This window comes from Muntiacus reevesi, chromosome 12, assembly GCF_963930625.1.
Source record: "Muntiacus reevesi chromosome 12, mMunRee1.1, whole genome shotgun sequence".
Lineage (NCBI taxonomy): Eukaryota > Metazoa > Chordata > Mammalia > Artiodactyla > Cervidae > Muntiacus > Muntiacus reevesi.
In genome coordinates, this window is record NC_089260.1 from 59,637,127 (window position 1) to 59,661,091 (window position 23,965).

Below are 23,965 nucleotides of genomic sequence, written 5' to 3' on the forward strand. Positions count from 1 at the left end.
CACCATTGACCCACGCCTCCACTGGAGGCTCCTGGACACTCACAGGCAAGTCTGGGTCAGTCTCTTGTGGGGTCACTGCTCCTTTCTCCTTGGTCCTGGTGCACAAGGTTCTGTTTGTGCCCTCCAAGAGTCTGTTTCCCAGTCCTGTGTAAGTTCTGGCAGCTCTATGCTGGGCTTAATGGCAACCACCAATAAGAGAGTTTATGGCATACCCAGGTCTGCTCTACCCAGAGCTCCATCCCTGTGGCAGTCCACTGCTGACCCATACCTCCACAGGAGATGCCCAAATATGGTACTATCTCAGTCTCTGTGAGGTCCCTGGGTCCTGGTGCACACAAGGTTTGTTTAAGAAACACATGGAGTAACAGGTAAATTTGGCCTTGGAGTACAGAATGAAGCAGGGCAAAGGCTAATAGAGTTTTGCCAAGAGAATGCACTGGTCACAGCAAGCACCCTCTTCCAACAATATAAGAGAAGACTCTACACATGGACATCACTAGATGGTCAACACCAAAATCAGACTGTTTATATTCTTTGCAGTCAAAGATAGAGAAATCTATACAGTCAGCAAAAACAAGACCAGGAGATGGCTGTGGCTCAGATCATGAACTTCTTATTGTCAAATTCATACTTAAATTGAAGAAAGTAGGGAAAACCACTACAGCATTCAGATATGACCTAAATCAAATCCCTTATGATTATACAGTGGAAGTGAGAAATAGCTTTAAGGGACTAGATCTGATAGACAGAGTGCCTGATGAACTATGGATGGAAGTTTGTGACATTGTACAGGAGGAAGTGATCAAGACCATCCCCAAAAAAGGAAATGCAAAAAGGCAAAATGGTTGTCTGAGGAGGCCTTACAAATAGCTGTGAAAAGAAAAGAAGTGAAAAGTAGAGAAGAAAGAGGAAGATATACCCATTTGAAAGCAGAGTTCGAAAGAATAGCAAGGAGAGGTAAGAAAGACTTCCTCAGTGATCTGTGAAAAGAAATAGAGGAAAACAATGGAATGGGAAAGACCAGAGAGCTCTTCAATAATTTTAGAGATATCAAGGGAACATTTCATGCAAAGATGGGCTCAGTAAAGGACCGAAATGGTATGTACCAAACAGAAGCAGAAGATATTAAGAAGAGGTGGCAAGAATACACAGAACTGTACAAAAAAGATCTTCATAACCCAGATAATCACGATGGTGTGATCACTTGCCTAGAGCCAGACATCCTGGAATTCAAAATCAAGTGGGCCTTAGGAAGCATCAGTACTAACAAAGCTAGTGGAGGTGATGGAATTCCAATTGAACTATTTCAAATCCTAAAAGATGATACTGTGAAAGTGTTGCACTCAATATGCCAGCAAATTTGGAAAACTCAGCTGTGGCCATAAGATTGGAAAAGGTCAGTTTTCATTCCAATCTCTAAGAAAGGCAATGACAAAGGATGCTCAAACTACTGCACAATTCCACTTGTCTCTCACTCTAGTAAAGTAATGCTCAAAATTCTCCAAGCCAGACTTCAACAATATGTGAACTGTGAACTTCCAGATGTTCAATTTGGTTTTAGAAAAGGCAGAGGAACCAGAGATCAAATAGCCAACATCCGATGGATTATCGAAAAAGCAAGAGAGTTCCAGAAAAACATCTATTTCTTCTTTATTGACTATGCCAAAGCCTTTGACTGTGTGGATCACAATAAAGTATGGAAAATTCTGGAAGAGATGGGAATACCAAACCACCTGTCCTGTCTCCTGAGAAATCTGTATGCAGGTCAGGAAGCAACAGTTAGAACTGGACATGGAACAACAGACTGGTTCCAAATAGGAAAAAGAGTACATCAAGGCCGTATATTGTCACCCTTCTTATTTAACTTATATGCAGAGTATATCATGAGAAACGCTGGACTGATGAAGCACAAGCTGGAATCAAGATTACTGGGAGAAATATCAATAACCTCGGATATGCAGATGACACCACACTTATGGCAGAAAGTGAAGAACAAAAGAGCCTCTTGATGAAAGTGAAAGAGGAGAGTGAAAAAGCTGGCTTAAAGCTCAACATTTAGAAAACTAAGATCATGGCATCTGGTTCCATCCCTTTATGGCAAATAGACAGTGAAACAGTGAAAACAGTAGCAGACTTTATTTTGGGGGGCTCCAAAATCACCATAGATGATTAATGCAGGCATGAAATTAAAAGATGCTTACTCCTTGGAAGGAAACTTATGACCTACCAAGACAGCATGCTAAAAAACAGAGACATTACTTTGCCAATAAAGTTCCATCTAGTCAAGGCTATGGTTTTTCCAGTAATCATGTATGGATGTAAGAGTTGGAATATAAAGAATGCTGAGCACCGAAGAATTGATGCTTTTGAATTGTAATGTTGGAGAAGACTCTTGAGAGTTCCCTTGGACTGCAAGGAGATCCAGCCAGTCCATCCTAAAGGAAATCAGCCTTGAATATTCATTTTAAAGACTGATGTTGAAGCTGAAACTTCAATACTTTGACCACCTGATGCGAAGAAGTGACTCATTGGAAAAGGCCCTGATTCTGAGAAAGACTGAAGACTGGAGGAGAAGGGGACGACAGAGGATGAGATGGTTGGATGGCATCACCAACTCAATGGACATGAGTTTGAATAAACTCCAGCAATTGGTAATGGACAGGGATACCTGTCCTGCTGCAGTCCCTGGTGTCACAAAGAGTTGGACACTACTGAGCAACTAAACTGAACTGAACTTATGCCTCTATTTTATAATCTCTAAAGTGGAGGTAATAAGAGTGATACCTCCAATGTGTTAGAATACTTATCAGGAATTCATACATGGAAAACACTAAAAAGAGTACTCAGAATGTTGTAAATGGTCACTGTATGTTAACTATTATTATTGCTTTACAATACCTATCCCACCATATTTTTTTTCAGCATTACTTAAACTTGAATTTAAAGAGCATTCACTATGTGACAGGGACTCACTTAAGCATATGTTTATTGTTTAATGTGTTTAATATGTTTAAGCATATTGTTTAATTTGTGTATTGATTTTATAATTTGGCTATTATTATCCTCAAATTTAAGATTAGGAATTGATGCTTTAGAAAGGTAAATCACAATCTCAAAGTCCCAAAGCTAGCAAGGCATACATTTATCAATGGAATACAGATCTTGACTCCTGAGCCTGTGCATCTATCTAACAGGTCCCTGTATGTCTACATGTGAGCTCTGGCCAGTCACTTAACCTAGCCATTGGTAAAGCTGCCATAATATTGTCTTCAACAGAGGATTGTGTAGAAATTAAATAGTCATGAAATGTTTATTTCAAGACCTGTCATTTAATAGCTCCTCAATAGCTATTGTTATTATTACTATAGATTGTTGGTGGCACAGTGTTAAAGAATTAGCCTGCCATTGCAGGAGACACAAGAGATATGGCTTTGATCCTTGGGTGGGAAACATCCTCTAAAATAGGAAATGCTACCTGCTCCATTATTCTTTCCTAGAAAATTCCATGGAGTGAGAATCCTGGCAGGTAACAATCTATGGGGTTCCAAAGAGTTGGACATGTCTGGGCACATGCATACTCACACACACATTACTCTTGTTACCTCAGTGTTTTTAGTAATAAAAGATGCAAGCTATCTTTACAATTAAACATTATGTTAATTACTCTCCTTTTTAAAAATTTTCTGTATTACATCAGTTTATTCTTCTGGCTTAATTTTAAAATTATTTCAATAAACTACTTATCCCCTCTAAAACATTCATTGAAAGTTCATAATTGTGTTTAAACCACAAACTAATTTTAGGAGACATAAATTCTTTAGAGCAGTTTTCTTATCAAGAAACATGGAATGTCTTGAAACACTAAGAAATGTTTCTAATTCTTTTGTCCTTTTATGACCTCAGTAAAATTTTAGAGGTCTGTTTATTACAGGCTCTGCATATCTTCTTAGTATTTTGTAACTATTTTATGCTTTGATTCAAAATGCTATCTTTGCTTCTTCTTCTTTTTTTTAGGTTCTGTCATCTTTACTACTTTTGTGTATGTTTCTTCAGTAGTCTACCATTTCTCCTGCTCTGGAACAATATAGGTAAGGAATTAGATGATTCAAGGGCTTCATTGTACTTGTATAGAATGCCTCATTTATTTTTTAAAGGTGTGTGTAGTGCACCATGCTTTTCATACTTTTATGTGCTTGTCCACCAGGTCACATATTGTCTCTGTTTGAGTCAGGAAGCTATGCATGTCTGAGTATGACGTTGAAAGGCAAACTCGCAAACTTGGGCTTTGGTTTAATAAATCCAGGGAAGTGGATTTCTTTGATTGGACACTGGGAAGACTCTGTGTGGTACCTTTTGAAGTTGGTCAGAAGAAACTGACAGACTTTAATCAAGAAGAAATACCTTGAGATAAGGGAGAGAGAGAGAGAGAAAGGCAGTGAGAGAGAAAGGAAGTGAGAGATAATAATGGAACATATGATTACGTTAAGAAGGCATAGGATAGGAGTGTAAACATTTTATGTGGTTAAACTCATGCCTTAGGAAAAGATGGAAAATAGAGTTCTTGTGTCAACCTAGAAGAATGGATTGAGAGGGTCTTGGGTACTGTGTGGTGCAGGATCCTGGGGCAAAGTCTGGGATCAATGGGAAAGATGTCAGACCTGGACACTAGAGGGATAAGTTTTGGCTATTTGTTACATATTACTCTCACTAATTTCTAGGAAGTGATTGAAAACTTTAATGAAGGTCCCTTAGAATAAGCTAAATTATGGGCATCCAGAAGAAGAAAAGGGCTTCACAGGTGGCATTGGTGGTAAAGAACCCACCTGCCAATGCAGGAGACATAAGAGACCTGAGTTCAAACCCTGGTTTGGGAAGATCCCCTGGAGGAGGAAATGGCAACCCACTCCAGGATTCTTGCCTGGAGAATCCCATGGGCAGAGGAACTTGGTGGGCTACAGTCCACAGGGTCGCAAAGAGTTGAACATGACTGAAGCGACTTAGCACATGGAAGAAGAAAAAGGTGATTCATAAATAAGAAAGCTAAGTTAACCACCTATCAGGGGAAATTTTTTCCTGTGGTTCTATGTTGCCTAAACTGACAAATATATTTATGATATTGGTGGTATTTGTCGATAGTATTATCAGTTTTGTCACTTAGACCCTGTTCATCTCTTATGGTTAACATTCTTTTGGTAAGAGTAAACTCTCCTCCTCCTCTGTGTCTCTCAGGCCTGTCTCATAGCCCAGCACTGCCTGGCATCAGTGTATTCTGCCTGTGATTTGAGGTGGAGACCTAGAGCCATTTTATTTTGTTTTTTAGTATTGCTGAAATGTATTTTTATTTATTTTTTACAATTTACTTTTTTATTTTAATTGGAGGCTAATTACTTTACAATATTGTAGTGGTTTTTGCCATACACTGACATGAATCAGCCATGGGTGTACATGTGTTCCCCATCCTGAACCCCCCTCACACCTCCCTCCCCATCCCATCCCTCAGGGTCACCCCAGTGTACCAGTTCTGAGCACCCTGTCTCATGCATCAAACCTGGACTGGTCATCGATTTCACATATGGTAATATACATGTTTCAATGCTATTCTCTCAAATCATCCCACCCTCATCTTCTCCCACAGAGTCCAACAGTCTGTTCTTTATATCTGTGTCTCTTTTGCTGTCTCGCATATAGGGGCATCATTACCATCTTTCTAAATTCCATATATATGCATTAGTATACTGTATTGGTATTTTTCTTTCTGACTTACTTCACTCTGTATAATAGGCTCCAGTTTCATTCACCTCATTAGAACTGATTCAAATGCATTCTTTTTAATAGCTGAGTAATAGTCCATTGTGTATATGTACCACAGCTTTCTTGTCCTTTTGTCTGCCGAAGACAGTATGATACTGGCACAAAGACAGAAATATAGATCAATGAAACAAAATAGAAAGCCCAGAGACAAATCCACAGTCCTATGGACACCTTACCTTTGACAAAGGAGGCAAGAATATACAATGCAGAAAAGACAATCTCTTTAACAAGTGGTGCTGGGAAACCTGGTCAACCACTTGTAAAAGAATAAAACTAGAACACTTTCTAACACCATACACAAAAATAAACTCAAAATGGATTAAAGATCTAAATGTAAGACCAGAAACTCTAAAATTCCTAGAGGAAAACATGGGCAAAACACTCTCTGACATAAATCACAGCAGGATCCTCTATGACCCACCTCCCAGATTAATGGAAATAAAAGCAAAAATAAACAAATAGGACCTAAATAAACTTAAAAAATTTTGCACAGTGAAGGAAACTATAAGCAAGATGAAAAGACAGCCTTCAGAATGGGAGAAAATAATAGCAAACGAAGACACTGGCAAAGAATTAATCTCAAAAATATACAAGCAGCTCATGCAGCTCAATTCCAGAAAAATGAACAACTCAATCAAAAAATGGGTCAAAGAACTAAGCAGACATTTCTCCAGAGAAGACATACAGATGGCTAACAAACACATGAAAAGATGATTAACATCACTCATTATCAGAGAAATGCAAATCAAAGCTGCAATGAAGTACCACCTCATGCTGGTCAGAATGGCTGCTATCAAAAAGTCTACAAACAATAAATGCTGGAAAGGGTGAGGAGAAAAGGTAACCCTCTTACACTGTTGGTGGGAATGCAAACTGGTACAGCCACAATGGAGGATAGTGTGGAGATTCCTTAAAAAACAGGAAATAGAACTGCCATACGACCCAGCAATCCCACTGCTGGGCATACCCACTGAGGAAACCAGAATTGAAAGAGATCTAGAGCCATTTTTAAATTAATTTATTCCCCAGGGCTTGCCCCAGGTTTAGATATCTCAAATGAGAGATTTCTCTTTCACATAAACTTGGTGACATTGTTCTATTCTTAAATTCTGAGAATTAGACTTTCCTGTTCTCTTTAGAGTTCCAGTTTGCTGACTGAGAAGGAAATCTTGTGTCTAAAACTTCTAGGAATTGATTCAGTAACTCAAGCTCTGGGTGTTTGATAAGAGTCTAGGCAGTAATGAGATAATTTTCAAATTTGTATTTCCCATGGGAAAATATTTTCCTCTCACATAGCTTTTCAAAATGATTGCCACAAAAATTCTTAATGTTATATATGAGATTTTTGTTTGTTTTGCACTTTTAAAATATAGGTTACTCATGGTAAAATTAGTGTATAGAAGATATTCTAGGATATGTTAAGATGGAAAATTACATGTTTGGTTTCTTCTTCTAAAAACTATATTTGAAAAGAACATTTTTAAAAAAATGAGTATTTTTTGGTTTGCTTTATACGCTAGTCTCCATGATTATATAATTTAAGAGAGTATATAGCACTCTCCCATTAAGTGTTTTTCTACTCAATGGATAAAGAATAAATTGCCTTTTTATTTGTATTAGCCTAGTTCAAATGAAACTTTTTCTAGTATTTCCATCATAGCTGAGTTTTCTTCTTTCTTGATTCCATGGTGGAGAAGATAAATTAGAAGCAGGAGTGAGAAAATATGGCTAAAGTATTGCCATGGATCTGAGAGGGTCTTTAAGATTTTCTGCTAGCTGGGGTTGGTACTAGATGATAAGCCTAAGGAGGTGTGCTTAGCTTGAATCTTAATACAAGGTGGAAACCTTGTATGAGATGTACTCATTAACAGTCAAGGCTTACAGAGAGACTCAGAGAGGGTGATTCAGTTCAGTTCAGTCGCTCAGTCATGTCTGACTCTATGTGACCCCATGAACTGCAGCACGCAAGGCTTCCCTGTCCATCACCAACTCCTGGAGTTTGCTCAAACTCATGTCCATTGAGTTGGTGATGCCATCCAACAATCTCATCTTCTGTCGTCCCCCTCTTCTGCCTTCAATCTTTCCCAGAATCAGGGTCTTTTCCAAAGAGTCGTTTCTTCGCATCAGGTGGCCAAAGTACTGGCGCTTCAGCTTCAGTATAAGTCCTTCCAATGAATATTCAGGATTGATTTCCTTTAGGATTGATTGGTTCGATCTCCTTGCAGGCCAAGGGACTCTCAAGAGTCTTCTTCAACACCACAGTTCAGAAGCATCAATTCTTTGGTGCTCAGCTTTATGATCGAAATCTCACATCCATATATGATTACTGGAAAAACTATAGCTTTGACTAGATGGAACTTTGTCTGCAAAGTAATGTCTCTGCTTTTTACTGTGCTGTCTAGGTTGGTCATAGCTTTTCTTCCAAGGAACAAGTGTCTTTTAATTTCATAACTGCTATCACCATCTGCTATCATTTTGGAGCCCAGGAAAGTAAAGTCTGTCACTGTTTTCATTATTTCCCCATCTGTTTGCCATGAAGTGATGGGACCAGATGCCATGATCTTAGTTTTTGAATGCTGAGGTTTAAGTCAGGTTTTTCACTCTCTTCTTTCATTAAATGCTATGTTTATATTTTGTATCCTAAGATATTGGAAAGTTTGAGGTTTAAGATTTTTTTCTGAGACACAGAGTGAAGAGAAAAAAGGGATGGTGGCACAGTCTTGATGGTTCTATATAATCTGGATGGCTATAATTTATTGCACAATGCTGAATACTTCTGAGAATGAGAAGGATTATTATTAATAATTATGCTTCGGAAACAGGTGTAAACCTAGATTTTTCTGGACATAGCAGGACATGTGTTTACCCTATGTATCACAAATTGATCTCAGAGTGTTGGGAAGAGAAATCCTACATTTGGCTACTGATTCCACTTCTCCATGGAGACTACTCCTTTAATGCACCCCAATGTGTTATTTGTGGTTGAAACACTGGACATTTTTCAGCAGTAATCTTTAAAAAGTGATTTATGATAGTGTTTCCTTATTTTTTGACATCAGGATCTCTTTAAATTTTAAATTTTGAAACTTATTTACATAACATATTCATTGATGTTTGCCATATTAGTAATTAAAACAAATTTTAAAATATTTATTCATACATTTAAAAATAACAATTTGAAGACAGAATGCACATACTTTTCCTTATTTCTCACACAGAGTACAGCTGAAAACCCTGCACGTTATATATAAAATATACAGAAGAAGACTGAAATTTGAAGAGAAGTCTGACCAACTTGGTACCTCAAAATCCAAGAAACAACATGGTGGTGTGTTTCCTAGATTTCCTTTTTGCCTCTTGCATTAAAATTCAGGGTACTGGAGAAGCCAGCAACCCCGTAATGCCAATGAACACAGACAAATATACACAAGCTAACTCTAATATAAACCTGTTCTCTTTAGCCAAAAGACCAAGAAAAGGATAACCTAACAAGATAGAAAGCTGTCACAACTAGTTCAATATGAAATAGATGATTTAAATAGCCCTATAACTATTAAGGAAATTTAATTCATAACTGAAAATCACCTGGGATAGAAATTCCAAGGTCCAGACGGTTTCATTGGAGTAAATGGATGTCCATAGGGGAAAAAAAAAATGAACCTTAACCTACACCTCACATTTGATATGGGCTTCCCAGGTGGTGCTAGTGATAAAGAACCTATCTGCCAATGCAGGAGATGTAAGAGACATGGGTTCAGTTCTTGGGTTGGGAAGATCCCCTGGAGGAGGGCATGGCAACCCAACCCAGTATTCTTGCCTGGAAAATCTCAAGGACAGAGAAGTCTGGTAGGCTACAGTCCATAGAGCCACAAAGAGTTGGATATGACTGCAATGACTAGCATGCACATTTGATAGAAAAATTTTCTCAGAATGGATGAAATTTAAACATAAAATATAAATTATAAAACTTTTAGATGACAACATAAGAAAAATAGTTTGGATCTAAGTTTTGGTGAAGAGTTTTTAAACATAAACATCTAAAGCATGATCCATAAAAGGAAAAAAAAAAATCAATAAACTGGCTTCATCAGAATTAAAAGACATTCTGTTCTGTGAAGTCTCTATTAAGAGGATAAAAAGGCCACAGGTCTAGAGAAAATATTTGCAAGCCACATGGTCAACAAAAGATTTATCTCTAGGGTATATAAAGAACTTTAAACTCAACATTAAAGTACCCCCAAAGCAATCTAATTGGAAAATAAAAAAAAGATATTGGAAAGATATTTCACCAAAATGGATGTCGAGATGATGAATAAGCAGATGAAAATACATTTGTAACCACTGGCCATTAGGGAAGGGGAAGTTAACACTGTGATGATAAGATATCATTATGGACCTGTTAGAACAGGACCCCCCGATGGCTCAGTGGTAAAGAACACTCTTGCCAATACAGGAGACTCGAGTTGTATCCCTGTCTTGAGAAGATCCCCTGGAGAAGAACTGGCAACCTATTCCAGTATTCTTACCTGGGAAATCCCATGGACAGAGGAACCTGGTGGGCTACAGTCCATAGGATCACAAAGAGTCAGACATGACTTAGCAACTGAGCATACAAACACACACACACCCGTTAGAACAATGAAAAAACAATAATGACAATACCAAGTTCTGCCTAAGAACAGAGAAACTGGACTGCTCATATGTTGCTACTGGGAATGAAAAATGCTGCAAGCATCCTGGAAAATGGTAAGGCCATGTCATAAAATCTAAACCTATACTTAGGTAGGACTCAGCAATTGAACTCCTGGGCATTTATTCCAGAAAAATGAAAATTTGGGTCTCCAGAAAAACTAATGCACATAGTGATCACACATGACATCTCTTGCCTCTCAATACTCCCAGCCCCATCTTAACTCCAAGAAAGTTCCATGAAAGTATCAAATTATTTGACTCTGACCTAATTTGCTTCAAATACATCCTGGTCTTTCTTCCCACAATTACCGCGTTCTTGTTGCTTTTAATAAAGTTTTCTTCAGGTGAGGCTGAGTTATTAGAACTCAAGGAATGATAGAAGTCTGAGTTATTGAGGGAAAGAAGTAGAAATTAGAAACAAACAAACAAAAAATGATGAGGAGGAAAATTGCACCTTTGTCCTGCTACTACCCCTTTTAATATCTCTTTCTTTTCTACTGTTATGTCCGTGCTCCAAACCAATCATATAGCCTGTATTCCGCTCTCCTGGAGAGGCCAGCTGATAAAACCTGAGAGTGGGTATTTGCATTTCAGTAGGAGTATCCTAAACAATGGAAAACTTGAAGATTTAAGTAAATTAACTTCTAGTGATGAAATTTCAAGCTAATGGAGAAGAGAATTTGGAACAAGGAGAACTACCCAATCCAACCCTAGTGGCATAGTGCATAGCCAATCCGTTCCTCTTTAAAAATACTTTTGCTTCTATCCGCATTCCAATAATCCTACAGAGTTGCCTCTGGTACAGAATACTTTACCTGAGAGAGGGAGAATAGACAAATCTTCTTGGGTCAGAAGACAGATTAAATGAAATAAAAAATTCTTTGAATCTCAAAAGAATGGCAGCAATTTCAACATAGCATGTTAAGACAATTTCAACCCAGAGTCAAGCTAGTTTAGGATCAACATACTATCATAGTGGATACTTTACGCCATGTAAATTTTGAGGAGTGTGTTCACATTCAAGTTTAATATCTTGGCAGGCCTCCTTCCACTTGGAAGATGGCTCACTCACACACAGAGTAGAAAAAGCAGTGCAGATCAGCATGGGGAGCATGGTCATCTGTTTGCAGGGATGTGCCGGGCTTGAGCAGCCCAGAAAGTTTTACTTAAGTAGGTGTGCTGATCCTCTGTTTTGTGCTTGGAAGAAGCACAAGCTGGAATCAAGATTGCCAGGAGAAATATCAATAACTTCAGATATGCAGATGACACCACCCTTATGGCAGAAAGTGAAGAGGAACTAAAAAGCCTCTAGATGAAAATGAAAGAGGAGTGTGAAAAAGTTGACTTAAAGCTCAACGTTCAGAAACTAAGATCATGGCATCTGGTCCTATCACTTCATGGGAAATAGATGGGGAAACACTGTCAGACTTTACTTTTCTGGGCTCCAGAATCACTGCAGATGGTGACTGCAGCCATGAAATTAAAAGACACTTACTCCTTGGAAGAAAAGTTATGACCAACCTAGACAGCATATTAAAAAGCAGAGACATTACTTTGCCAACAAAGGTCCGTCTGGTCAAGGTTATGGTTTTTCCAGTGGTCATGTATGGATGTGAGAGTTGGACTGTGAAGAAAGCTGAGCACAGAAAAGTTGATGCTTTGAAGTGTGGTGTTGGAGAAGACTCTTGAGAGTCCCTTGGACAGCTAGGAGATCCAACCAGTCCATCCTAAAGGAGATCAGTCCTGGGTGTTCATTGGAAGGACTGATGCTGAAGCAGAAACTCTAGTACTATGGCCACCTCATGCGAAGAGTTGACTCATTGGAAAAGACCCTGATGCTGGGAGGGATTGGGGGCAGGAGGAGAAGGGGGCGACCGAAGATGAGATGGCTGGATGGCATCACCGACTCGAGGAACATGAGTCTGAGTAAACTCCGGGAGTTGGTGATGGACAGGGAGGCCTGGCGTGCTGCAATTCATGGGGTCGCAGAGTCGGACACGACTGAGTGACTGAACTGAATTGAACTGAATGAAAGCTTGTCTTCTCCAGACTCAGTAAGAGTACTCAGCATTTTGTTGCTAAGTTTTCTGAGACCTCTGGTCATTAAGACTTCACTAGCAATCTGTCCCAGCCCTGAAAGTTTAGCCCCATTGCAAATGTTTTGTGATGTTAATAGTCAACATGCTCGGATAAAGAATGGGCCATTGTCCATCTTACTGGAAAGATTTGGGAAATTTCCCTGAAAATCATGTATCCATTGGATTTCTTTCTTTAACTCTGAATGGTTGCTTTTCCAAACTTTGCCAAAGCTTCTAATAATGCCTCTCACCTGTATAATTAGAGATCTCTTAAGACTAGAGATCTCTTCAAGAAAATTAGAGATACCAAAGGAACATTTCATGCAAAGTTGGACTCAATAAAGGACAGAAATGGTATGGACCAAACAGAAGCAGAAGATATTAAGAACAGGTGGCAAGAATATACAGAAGAACTGTACAAAAAAGATCTTCATGACCCAGATAATCACACTGGTGTGATCACTCACCTAGGCTCAGATATCCCGGAATGTGAAATCAAGTGGGCCTTAGGAAGCATCAGTACTAACAAAGCTAGTGGAGGTGATGGAATTACAGTTGAGCTATTTCAAATCCTGAAAGATGATTCTATGAAAGTGCTGCACTCAATATGCCAGCAAATTTGGAAAAGTCAGCAGTGGTCATAAGACTGGAAAAGGTCAGTTTTCATTCCAATCTCAAAGAAAGACAATGCCAAAGAAAGCTCAAACTGCTGCACAATCATCTCACATGCTAGTAAAGTAATGCTCAAAATTCTCCAAGCCAGGTTTCAACAATGCGTGAACCATGAACTTCCAGATGTTCTAGTTGGATTTTAAAAAGACAGACGAACCAGAGATCAAATTGTTAACATCCGTTGGATCATCTAAGAATCAAGAGAGTTCCAAAAAACATCTATTTATGCTTTATTGACTATGCCAAAGCCTTTGACTGTGTGGATCACAATAAACTTTGGAAAGTTCTTCAAGAGACGGGAATACCAGAATACCTGACCTGCCTCCTGAGAAATCTGTATGCAGGTCAGGAAGCAACAGTTAGAACTGGACATGAAACAACAGACTGGTTCCATATCAGGAAAGGAGTACATCAAGGTTGTGTATTGTCACCCTGCTTATTTAACTTATATGCAGAGAACATCATGAGAAATGCCAGGCTGGATGAAGCACAAGCTGAAATCAAGATTGCTGGGAGAAATATCAATAACCTCAGATATGCAGATGACACCACACTTATGGCAGAAAGCAAGAAGAAATAAAGAGACTCTTGATGAAAGTGAAAGAGGAGAGTGAAAAACCTGGCATAAGCTCAACATTCAGAAAGCTAAGATCATTGCATCTAGTCCCATCACTTCATGGCAAATAGATGGGGAAACAAGAACCTATCTTTGGGGACTCCAAAATCACTGCAGATGGTGACTGTAGCATGAAATTAAAAGACACTTACTCCTTGGAAGAAAAGTTATGACCAACCTAGATAGCATCTTAAAAAGCAGAGACATTACTTTGCCAACAAAGGTCTGTCTAGTCAAAGCTATGGTTTTTAGTCATGTATGGATCTGCAAGTTGGACTATAAAGAAAGCTGAGCACAGAAGAATTGATCCTTTTGAACTGTGGTGTTGGAGAAGACTCTTGAGAGTCCCTTGGACAGCTAGGAGATCCAACCAGTTCATCCTAAAAGAAATCAGTCCTGAATTTTCATTTAAGGACTGATGTTGAAGGCTGAAACTCCAATACTTTAGCCACCTGATGCAAAGAACCCACTCAGTTGAAAAAACCCGGATGCTGGGAAAGATTGAAGGCAGGAGGAGAAGGGGATGATAGAGGATGAAATGGTTGGATGGCATCACCAAGTCAATGGACATGAGTTTGGGTAAACTTCGGGATTTTGTGATGGACAGGAAAGCCTGGTGTGCTGCAGTCCGTGGGGTTGCAAAGAGTCGGACATGTTTGAGCAACTGAACTGAACTGAACTAAACTGAACAGTGTAATTAAGGAGATGAAAAGTAACGGCACTTCTCTTGTTGAATTAATGATTGGTTTAAATTTGCTCACTTAAAATAATAGCCATCATCTTTTGCAAGAACAATATCAGAAACAGTTGTCTGATCTGATTAAATCAAGCAGAAATGCAAGAGAACAGCTCAAAAATATCAATTTAATATCATGATTTTAGTGGTATATGTTTTTATTGTCTCATATTTTCAGTTTGGCATTCACAACTCATACAAATCTAACCCTAATTAAGTTTTCTGATGTAATTTCCTCCTGTTTCATAAACTGATTTTTTATTTTAACATGTTCTTGAGTTTCTTTTATCAGTCTTAATGTTTTCTTCTCCTTATCTTTGCACATGCTCTGCCCTTTCTATGTTTATAATACCCTCCTTCTTTGTGACAAGTTATAGGAACTCCTTCCCAATTCTCAGTACTCAGCAACAATGCCCCTTTGTGAATTCCACCATAGGACACAGCCTCTTTCTCCTTTGAACTTTATTCTTACTATGTGTAGTGAAATGAGTTCATTTTGTTATTGATAATTATGTGTAAGCCTGTTTTTTAGCTAAGAATTGAAGCAATAAAAGTAAGCAAAATACCCAAGGGAGAATGTGCTCATGGAGAAAAGAAGAGAGCTGAAAATGAATTTCTAGAACACATGAATGAAAGCATTTAGAATTAGCTCACACATAGAGTAAAGTTGATGGATAGATTCAAGGGATTAGATCTGGTAGACAAAGTGCCTGAAGAACTATGGACGGAGGTATGTAACATTGCACAGGAGGCAGTGACCAAAACCATCCCAAAGAAAAAGGCAAAGTGGTTGTCTGAAGAGGATTTGCAAATAGCTGAGAGAAGAAGTAAAAGGCAAGGGAGAAAGGGAAAAATATACCCAACTGAATGCATAGTTTCAAAGAATAGCAAGGAGAAATAAGAAAGCCTTCTTAAGTGAACAATGCAAAGAAACAGAAGCAAACAATAGAATGGGAAAGATGAGAGACTGCTTCAAGAAAGTTGGAGATACCAAGGGAACATTTCATGCAAGGATGAGCATGATGAAGGGCAGAAATGATAATAGAAGCAGAAAAGTTTAAGAAGAGGTGACAAAAATACACAGAAGAGCTATACGGAAAAGGTCTTAATAACTCGGAAAACCATGATGGTGTGGTCACTCACCTAGAGAGCCAGACTTCCAGGAGTGTAAAGTCAGGTGGGCCTGAGAAAACATTATTAGGAACAGAACTAGTGGATGTGTCTGTATGGGAAACACTCAGTGAACTCTAGAAACAGTGAGGTCTGATATTAGTATTTTGCTGTTTCCGGTTTAGTGTTGAAATTTTTCTGTTATTTTAAAAAATGTATTTATTTTATAATTGAAGGATAATTGCTTTACAGAATTTTGTTGTTTTCTGTCAAACCTCAGTGTGAATCAGCCATAGGTGGACCTATGTCCCCTCCCTCTTGAACCTCCCCACCCCACCCCTCTAGGTTGATACAGAGCTCCTGTTTGTGTTCCCTGAGACATATAGCAAATTCCCACGTGGTATCTACTTTACATATGGTAACGTAGGTTTCCATGTTACTCTCTCCACACATCTCACCCTCTCCTCCTCTCTCCCCACGTCCATAAGTCTGTTGTCTACGTTTGTTTCTCCATTGTTGTCCTGCAAATAAATTCTTTGTATCATCTTTCTAGATTCCATATATATGCCTTAGTATTGTAATTCTTAATATTTGACAAGTTCTGTTTTGCATTTAAAAATTTTAAAGAAATGTGGTCTAGATTTGAATTCATACATGCATTATACATATATATACATATATATATGTATATATATATATATATATAATATTTTTTCAAGAGTAGACCACCATGATGTGTTAGAAGTTTGGCCTCACAAGTCAAACACATTTGCAGCTTGCCTCAAGTATCCTATACTCATGATCATCTGAACACATATGGTTGGGAATATAAAAGTCATCTTATTAAAAACAGCCTCATAGCAGACCACATTGCATAGAATGAGCTCTGATATAAATTGACCACCCTTTATGTAGATGTCTCGCATACAATAAAATTTCATTAACTTCAAATACCAGGCAACAGAATATCAAGGCACTGAATAAAAAGAGAATGAGTGGATCTGATCACCTGGGGAATGACAGCTTGTTCATTGAATTAGGTATAACTTGTGACAAACTACCATTTGATTAATGAGATTTAAGGCTGGCTGTGTGGTTATGTTTGTATGTGTGAAAGAACCATGAAAAATAAGCAGTTTTCTATCTGTCTGGGGCAAAAGGAATGAGGCAGATTATAGCAGGGACTATGAACTCTGATTAATTAACAAGAGTTCTTCTTTCAAGGTCAGTCAGTCAGTTTTGGACTGTCCTCTGTGAACCTAGTGCACACTGCTTCATGGCAGTATAAAAATGAAGATCAGTTCCTAGGAAAAAAAAGTATAAAATCCTTACGTGAGGTTGAATCTGCAAGCAGAGTATTTAACAAGTTAAAAACAAGATGTGATAATGAGGTAATATCACCTGCAAGAGTTTCATATGAGCACTAAATATTTAAAAAGTTGGAACTCATGTCCATAGTGACATGAGTCGTTCATTCATCCACTTGTAGGATGTAGAAAGTTGCTGACACTGTCAGAGATGGATTTCATATAAATATATTATTTTGAGAATGGCTGATAAGTAGTAAAATAGGAATAATGCATTCCGTGGGATAGAAATGTTTGAAAAGTTTGTGCGTATTAGAATTATGTGGTCAGATAAATGAGATTTGACCAGGAAACATGGTTTTAGCTGTAGGTAAACAAACTACAGTGTTTTTCTATGACATGAAAGCAAGACTTGTGATTGCAAGGCAAGCCTCCAGTATTTCCAAGAACTCAACTGAAAGCCAGCATTTAGTATATTACGCATTTTATGTTCCTTATTCTATTTAATCTGCACAACCACCATCTGAGATGGAAATTTTCAGCATCCCCATTTCAAACAGGAGTCAACTGAGAGTGGGTCACACATAATTAGGTAAAAGTGGGAATCAAACCTCAATAGTAAAGTCAAAGGCACAGTGTATAACCACTACTTATTGCTTTCTTCCAAGAAAGTACATAGCAATTTGCAAAAACTCTGTCAACTGTAAAAAAAAATAGTGCATAACCTAAAAGTTGAGAACTATGCTTTATTTGGTCAATTTTCTGAGACCTTCAAATCACTGAGGGACTGCTTTGAAGAGTTAAGGGAAGAGCCAGAATATATTGATACAAAGATTTTTGCAACAAAAACCAGGTGGTCAGAACATCAAAATATTACTGTTAATTAAAGATAATCAGACATCTGAAATTAGTGGATGTAGTGCTTCTCTATGTTTGGGAAGTTGCCAAAATCTGGGCTCATTGAAATCATTCCTTTGATATGCACCTTAATTATCCCAGGCCAGTATCCTCTTCTTTCTGATCCTGAGTGCCCTCAGGGTGCACTGTTGGAAGCCACTGGGTGGCTTGGCCACAATATTCTTTGCAGTTATGGCAAGAGGCTTCTTAATCCCCAACCCTGTTGCTGACCTTCCGTGTTATCTCGTTAGGATAAAATTGCTGAAGCATCTCAGACTTTCTGTGCAATGCAAATGGAATGGGGCAACTATTGACTTGGTGACTCATTTTTTGTCTGTGATTTAAAAATGAAGGCACAGTATCTGTACTCTAAGTGCTCATAGATGGTGCATTAAGTGCAGTTGTCTTAGTGACGTTGCCTAGTTGCCCATGATCATCTTTTTTACCCAACTGTGTTTAAAAAGCCCTTGAAACTCTCAAAGCTGCCCTTGCATCATAATGGATTGAATAGCACTGCTGCTACAGGGAACAGTAAACAAGGCAGCCATCTCTTTGCCACATGACTTCATTTTATCTCATTCCCTTGGTACTTCATTCTTTCAATATTATTTTAATTATAGATTTTTTTTCCCTGTTAATACTGGTTTTCCCTAGACATTTGACATTCAGATAAAAAAGGTCGAATTCTTAGATACAGTTTTAATGGAAAAGGTGGTAGTAGAGTCGATCTTTGATAGGGCTGCCTAACATGAAAAGTAATTTGATCATCCAATCAGCTTCAAAATCAGGAGTTTCCAGAAAGTCATTGAAGTACATTTACAGCTCCATGGCAGCTGGAGGTGAGCGGAGACCAGCTACTAGGTATCATAGAGCAAGAAATAGGAATATTTGCATTAAAATCTTCTGACTACTTTGGGAGTCAATTGAGTAGGATAATAGGTATCTAAAAGGATCTACACAAACAAGATCTAGAAATAAAATTTGAAGAATGCCAAATGTCTCTCAAATTTAGGATAAATTCATTGTCATTTCCATCTACTCTTTCATGTCATTCTGACAATTTCAACTTGCCAAGTGGCAATACCAACAACCTCTCGAATTGTGTGACCTTAGGTGAGTTGAGACAGAGTAAACAGAGCTGGTGCTGAGCTATTTCCACATATTACCTCTGCTTAGATAAATAAATCTATTTGGCTGCCAAGCTCTATGCTGTTGCTGTTTAGTCACTAAGTTGTGTCTGACTCTGTGACCCATGGATTGCAGCATGCCAGTGCTTCGTTATTTCCTGGAGTTTGTTTAAACTCATGTTCATTGAGTTGGTGGTGTCATCCAACCATCTTATCCTCTGTCGCCCCTTTATCCTTCCCTCCTCAATCTTTCCTAGCATCGGGGTCTTTTCCAATAAGCCAGCTCTTCACATCAGGTGGCCAAAGTATTGGAGCTTTAGCTTCAGCATCGGTCCTTCCAATGAATATTCAGGGTTGATTTCCTTTAGGATTAACTGCTTTGATCTCCTTGCAATCCAAGGTACTCTATGTACATGATCTGAAAGCTCCATCACAAGGAGGAGCCTGAATTAAAAACAGCTCCCCTACATTATTCATCATCGTAGATTTGGGTCTCCTTGTTGGGAGAAACCTTGGAGATATTAAGACTGGAGAACTATGAATAAAAAGCCCCAGATCAAAGGGTAGAAATATTTATAGTCATGAATATTTTTAAGTAATCCATAAAACAGCCTTTACATCATACATGTTGCTTAATTTGAACATCCTGTTTTTGATCCTATAAGTGGGTTAAATAGGACACGAATATTGGCAGTTGCAGTAGGCAGTGTTCTCCTTGAGGGCAACTTGGAGCACAAACCAGGAACTATAAAGTAATTTTTAAACTATACATTTGATCTAATTAGATCCCAGTCCATCGGCAAATGCCGTTATAACATGAGCCTCTATGTTTGACTCATTTTACTGTTTTTATAGAATTGTGATTCAATGAAAGGGCTTCCCAGGTGGCAATAGTGGTAAAGAAACTGCCTGCCAACGCAGGAGATGTAGGAGATGAGGGTTTGATCCCTGGGTCGGGAAGATCCCCTGGAGAAGTAAATGGCAACCCACTCCAATATTCTTGCCTGGAGGATGCCATGCACAAAGGAGCCTGTTGGGCTGTGGTCCATAGGGTTGCACAGAGTTGGACATGGCTGAAGCGACCTACCACGCTTGCATGACTCAATGAAAACAGAAGAACAATATGTAGCATAAAAGAGATATTCACTTTGGGAGCTGAAATGTCTTTTTTTTCAATATTTAACTTATCTATTTGCTAATTCATTCATCTAAAAAACATATACTGAGTATCTATAAATGCGGTAGTTATTTCAAGTGTTGTCTTGTTATAGATATATGATCCTAGACAAGACTCTTGAATTCTGAGGATTTTCTCTTCTCTATGATAAAGAAAAATTAACATATTTCTCATGATAGAGAAAATACCTAAAAGATTGTGTGTATGTATATGTGTGTTTGCATGGTAATAAATATAGTCATTATTTAGAATAATAATTTATAAAATGCCATATTATAAAATACACAGTTGTAGCATAACTGTTATAAAAGAATTGAAAATACTGTATCCCCCAGACTGCTTCCCTAAAGAAACACTTATTAGGATACTATGTCTTTGTATTGTCTGGATTGATTTTGCACTTGAAGTCAGTGAAATTTTCCATTAGTGCTTGTATAGAAGAAAGATCTGGTGAATGGGATTCTGACTGTTTTGACCATGGGTTTCCACAGCTATTCTTTTCCTTGCCCTTCATTGATTGACTTTTCACTAGTTATTAGTGCTCTAACTCACAGTTGGAAACTTTGACTAAAATGGCATTATTGAGGTTAGAATTATGGTTACTATTGCTGAATGGATCCTTTATATTTGCAGATCCACTTATACTTAACTTCGACTTAATCATTTCTTACTTAAATCTGGAAGGTTAGATCAGGTATTAATATCCCATCTTATAGATGACAAAACTAAGACTCAGTATCATGAACCAGTAAATGTTAATTTCAGGAAAGGAACTCAACACTAAAATTTTTCATTGTTTCTTCCACTACTTAATGATTCTCAGTAAGGTGCTGTACCTCATTATGGCAGTAAATTAAAACCTCAGAGCATGGAGGTATATGAACAGTTTGAAATTATAAAAATACTAAACAATAATTCACTTGCTTTTCTCCATATTTAATTTATTTGGCAATATCAGCAAGTACAGTACAGTTCAGTTGCTCATTCATGCCGACTCTCTACCCCCGTGGACTGCAGCACAACAGGCTTCCCTGTCCATCACCAACTTCCAGAGCTTGCTCAAATTCTTGTCCATTGAGTCAGTGACGCCAGAATGAAATTTTTAAGTTTTGTATTGATTAAGTCATTTGTATACCACCTTAATAATTTTTGTCCTGTAAATCTCATATCTATATTATAATTTACTTGATATTTTTCTCTGCTTTTAGTTAAATCTATTTTTAAAAGACGCTTTACATCACTGTAGGTGAAAAGCTGCCTCAAAAATATGGTAGCCAATAAATAAAAGAAAAAGTATTAAAATGTAGATGTATCTAAAGACCTCATAATTGTTGCTTTTTCACTTTACCTAGAGTGAATCATCAGGGAAGGCAATGGCAACCCACTCCAGTACTCTCGCCTGGAAAATCCCATGGACAGGGGAGCCTGGTAGGTCCATGGGGTCGCGAAGAGTCGGACACGACTGAGCAACTTCACTTTCACTTTTCACTGTCATGCATTGGAGAAGGAAATGGCAACCCACTCCAGTGTTCTTGCCTGGAGAATCCCAGGGGCGGCGGAGCCTGGTGGACTGCCGTCTATGTGGTTGCAGAGAGTTGGACACAACTGAAGCGACTTAGCAGCAGCAGCAGCAGCAGAGTGAATCATACTTTAAGAACTGTTGGGGTTAAAAATATGAGAAATATTGTGCTATACATTGTCTCTCCTAATAACTTTCAATATTTCCATACCTCATTAAAACTGACTGAAATTTACAGAGTCCAGATTTTTTAATTTGTGAAAATTGTTTCTTTATTTCTACGTACTGTGTGGTGTGAAGTTGTCTCATAAGTGTCCTCTAAAATCCATTCTCTTCCTATTTTCAGCATTAGGTTCTTTCCCATGTCACCAAATTTTAACTGAACACATAGGCGAGTTAATCATAAACAATATTTCTTAGCCCTCATTGCAATTAGATGTTGCCATGTAACTAAACTATGGCCAGTGAGATGTGAGCAGAAGTGATATGTGCAACCATCATGTTATCAGCTTAAAAGGAAATTATCTGTGCTCTCTTTTTCCTTCTTCTTCCACACAAAGTGCTCCAACTAATAAATTTAGTATTCTCATTTTCTAGTGGAGAAATATTTATTAATAAGAAAATATTTGCAAGAGAAATATTTGATAAAAAACTGTTATCTAAAATATGCAAAGAATTCAAAATCTATAACAAAAATAAACATCCCAATTTTAAAAAAAGACCTGAGTAGACACCTCACCAACAAGATATACAGGTGGCAAATAAACTTATGAAAAATTCTCCACATTATATGTCATCAGGGAAATTTAAATTAAAACAATGAACCTTTTAAATTAAAACAATCCAACCTGTTAGCACAGTTGGATTCCAGAATTCTGACAACACAAAATGCTGATGAAGTAGACCAACAGAAACTCTCTTTCACTGCTGTTAGCAATGAAAAATGGTAAGAGTCCCTTTGGAAGGTAGTTTGGCAATTTCTTACAAAACTAAACATGCTGTTACCATACAGTCCAGCCATCATGCTACTTGATAATTTGGTGATAGAATAAGTACAAGAGCAAAAAAGAAGGAATCGAGGATGGCTTTAAGATGGTTAGTGTGAACAACTGGACAGATAAAAGATGCTTATGGGGAGTGTATTGGGCCTGGAGATATAAATTTGGGAGTCATTAGTATACAGATGACCTTTAAAACCATGGGATTCAATGATACCAATGAAGGGAATAACTGAAGATAGTAAGCAGTCAATAAATGATAGCTGTTATGAAGAAATACAAATTTACATCTTGAGGAAAACATTAACCTGTTTGAAGTTTCCCCAGAGGTGACATGTTCCACTGTCCTTGAGAAACACAAACATTTAACCTAAAAGTTATTTAGCTTTTCTCAAAGTAACAAGTCAAAAATTTAGTCTGACCTTAAGATTTCAGAATCATGATTGAGAGCTGAATTAGAGGGACATATACATAGAGATGGGCTCCCTACCTACAGTTTTGTGGGATAAGCAATAAAATTATAGCAAGTTAGATAAACATTAGTTTTTTTTCTAGTTCATTTATTTAACAAATACTGAAAAATCTCTAACTCAGGCACTTGGGATATAAAAATGAGTAAAACACAGTCCTTACCCTCAACAAGTACTGACCCTACTAGGAAAATCATGATATCATACAATGATAAAGGCATGCATTTGTGATGGAGGTAAACAACAGCACTGCGTAGCGTGCCTAACTCAACCAGAGGGACAAAAAGTAATTAAGGCAAAAGCTTTGAGAGAAAGGTAACGCAGCAAGTATAAACAGATGAGCGGGAATTAACGATATGCCAGAGGTGGCTGTAACACTGGCGTCTAAGGGGATATATTAATACATGCCAAAACCACATATCTCAGCCTTCTAAAGATATGCCTATCTAAATAAGGCCTCAATGTTAGATTCTGACTTTTTAAAAAAAATTAATTAATTTAATTGGAGGCTAGTTACTTTACAATCTTGTAGTGGTTTTTGCCATACATTGACATGAATCAGCCACGGGTGTACCTGTGTGCCTCCATCCCAAACCCCTCTCCCACCTCCCTCCCCATCCCATCCCTCCGGGTTGTCCCAGTGCATCAGCTTTGAGTGCCCTGTTTCATGCGTCTAACTTGGACTGGTGATCTGTTTCTCATATGGTAATATACATGTTTCAATGCTATTCTCTGAAATCATCCCACCCTCGCCT